Source organism: Cryptomeria japonica, chromosome 10 (genome assembly GCF_030272615.1).
Source record: "Cryptomeria japonica chromosome 10, Sugi_1.0, whole genome shotgun sequence".
NCBI classification, from domain to species: Eukaryota; Viridiplantae; Streptophyta; class Pinopsida; order Cupressales; family Cupressaceae; genus Cryptomeria; species Cryptomeria japonica.
The window spans coordinates 753306790-753310285 of record NC_081414.1 but is presented as its reverse complement, the minus strand read 5'-3'; positions in this window follow the sequence as shown (position 1 = coordinate 753310285).

Sequence of the window (3496 nt, the reverse complement as noted above, 5' to 3'; positions counted from 1 at the left end):
TTATACAGCATGAGTTAAGTGTATGTATGCATGAAAGAAGACTGTTACAAAGACACAAAGGTCACCGAGAAGGTTTTCAGAGAACAGTCAAAGAACAGAGTAAACATAAGGGTTTACTGAGTTACTATATAGGTTACCAAGGTATGCTATAGGCAAGGTAACTTATTCTGAGCACATAGAATCTGCTATAACATTTCAGATGTAAAGTTGCAGATATTTGTAATGATTTTAATGTAATATTTTGAAGTTGTAAGAGATACTTTTAACAGGGTAAAAGACTCTAATCAAGTCTATAAATTGTAAAGCCTCTAACCAGGTGCAACATTTAGATTAAATGTTGTAAAATCCTTTAGAAAGGTAGATCTAACAGATCTTGTTACTCCTAACAGGATAAGCTATCAGAAATAGCTAAACATGTAGCTCTAACCAAGCATCTTTATTATTCCAGTAGTGAAGTTGTGGGTGCCATCCTCACCGCAGTTTTTCTCTCTAACCAAGAGTTTTTGCGTAACCAAAATATATGTGTTATGGAGTGAATCATGTATGATTGTTATCTATTTGTTTTAACTTTATTTTATGTTATTGCACTATTCTGTTTATGCATAACAGTAAATTTAGTATTCAAGAAAAGTTTTGGAGTACTGATTCACCCCTCCCCTCTCAGTACATTAGCTTTCCATATTGGGCCTAACAATTGGTATCAGAGCTTGAATCTTGGAAAAGGGTTTAACTACCTAAAGAGAAAGATCTTATCAATGGAAGGCTATAAACAATCTTGGAGGATTGTATATCTGCAAGAAGAGCTGGATCATGCTAATCAAGTGATTGCAGACATGCAAAGGCAAATGCAAAAATCTCTGAAAGTAAGAAGAAGATTATCTGATGACTTGCAGGATTCTCAAGAGTTAGTAGAACAAATTGAGACATCATCTGAGAACAGTATATCTGAAGAGACTGAAGAAATGATTCGAACATTGAAGGAAAAGAACAAAGCACTGGCTGATCAACTAAAAGCAATGAAAAGATAACATGAACATTTAAGCACATAGATGACTGAAAATCTAGATGCATTAAGGACAACTGAGGATAAAGCAAGAGATCTATAAAGAGAGAAACAACAACTTGAAGTCTTAATATCTGATAAAAATGATGAAATCATAAGGTTGACTGGGACTCAACAAAATATGACAGATCAACTAGGTTATGCACATCATGAAGCAATTCTAAAGAATGATGAAAATCAAGCATTGAAACTTGAAGTATCAAGGTTGACCAATGAACTTGAAACAAAGAAGAAATCCAAAGAAACACTGAAGAAGAATTATGAGGCATCAAAGATGTTCAAAGATGTTGGATGAGCAACTGAATATAAGAAGACCCAACAAAGATGCATGACTCGGTTACAAAGGAAAAGACTCTATCGAGAAAGGAATTCATACTACCGAGAGAGGAGAATCATCAAAGCAAGTTGGAAACAGGAATAACATCAAAAGAAAGAAGCCTATTTGCTACTACTGTGGAAATCAAGGTCATACTGTCAACATATGCCAGATCAGAAAAGGTAAGCAATCGAATGTCACTAAGTCCAATGGTTATTGTTACAATTGCAATAAATATGGTCACGCATCTAATCAATGTAGGAGAAAATCTATTAACAATTATCAGAAGGCAAAATTCAAAGGGTTTTGTAGAAACTGCAATAGATATGTACATAGTACCGAGAAGTGCTAGTCTAAGCAAAAGAACTACATGTGGTCTACACACCGAGCAAACACTAGAAGTTACCGAACTCACACAAGTCCTTACTGATAATATGCAACAGTACCATGGGATTACAACACAAGGATATGGCGTGAATGTTGTGGCAGATATGGACATATTAGTGCTAACTGTTTTATAAGGTTTGGAATGAACAACCGAAGATCATGGAGAAATCCTGGTATGACATGTTTTCATTGTCACAAAGTTGGACACTTGGCTAGAGACTGCAGAGATCAACCTAGAAAAGACACTGAGGAGATAAAAGAAAAATTGAAAATGATTTGGAAAAAGAAGGAAATCATGTCAAATGAAGAAAGCACCTTACCTACCGAGTTAGGTGCACCTATTCCAAATTAATTAGAAAAGGTATTAAGGGACTGCATTCTCTAAAGGTTAAAATCATAACAGTTCCTATTCTATTATGTACTAAATTCAAAATGTGCATAGTTAAGATGCATTAGTAAGTTTGAAATTATATCAAAAAGTACTTTACAGGAAACCTGTCAAGTCAGTGAATACAGGAAGCCTGTTAAGTTGGTAAATGAAGGAAATTTGGTTACTCGGTTAAAACAAAAAGAGAGTAAATTGATTAAAGGTGAACCGAGTGCATTTAATATTTTTGACCTAACCCGCACGGAGCCTGATAAGGTATTTTATGTACTTAAAAGTATTTTCGTGGTCATTTTCATTCATCAAGTTTGTTTTGAGCAGAGTTCATGATGATTTCATGTGGCTAGAAGAGCATCCATTCAAAATCACCAAGGAAATCATTCATGTGATCACTGGTTATCCTTTCTATGATCATGCACGAGCTTAGAAGATGATATCACAGAAGGAATTTGTCATGCCCAAACTTTTGGGCACGAACGAAATAATTTTTTTTTTTTTAAATTACTTAATTTAGAACGACTTACTTAACTAAGATAATGCAAATCTAGTTTGGTCTTAACTATATTTTGAGTGTACCAAACAATTAAATTAATTTGGCGATAATTAATCTAAGTTATAAGCGAGCTAATATTTCTCCAAGAGGTTTATTACTAACTTCCACTAATAAATAATTAAAGTCTCGAACCTAACAATTAATCTCAAATAAAAATGATCAATATTTAACTTATAGTTCTTAAATTACAGTGGATCTAAAATTGATTTACCCTAACTCTTTGATTAATAAATCTATTAAATAAAAATATCCATTAATGAAAAAGTGTCAAATAAATTTCAAATAAATGGACCAACAGGGCACTACATAAATCAATATGTTTTCCCCAAGGTTTATCCTACTCAACATTTAAAATTTTTCTCACTAGATGCTCCTACATACAACTATTTATTTGAACCCAAATAAATGTAGAAATTAAACTATATATATATATAGATGTATACATATGCTTATGAATATATTCTAAAGAGAGAGGGGGGAAAGTTTTTATTTTAATTTATTATTTTACCCTCTTTTTTTTTAAAAAAAAAAATAACCTACAAGTCACATGCTACCCTAAACTTTCCTTTATCACACCCACACACACATATCTTCTTTAAAATAACCAAGTGTGCTTGCCCTAACCCGAAACTAGGGTTAGGGCAAATATGTTTTAACATCTATTATTTTGTGAGTGGTGTGTGTGTGTGTGTGTGAAAAACTCTTTTCTTTTTTTTTTTTTTTTCTGTGTGTGTGTGCAGGTGCGGGAGTGGCGGCCCGAGCTCTAACCCTTGGCCGAGCTGAGGGGAGGAA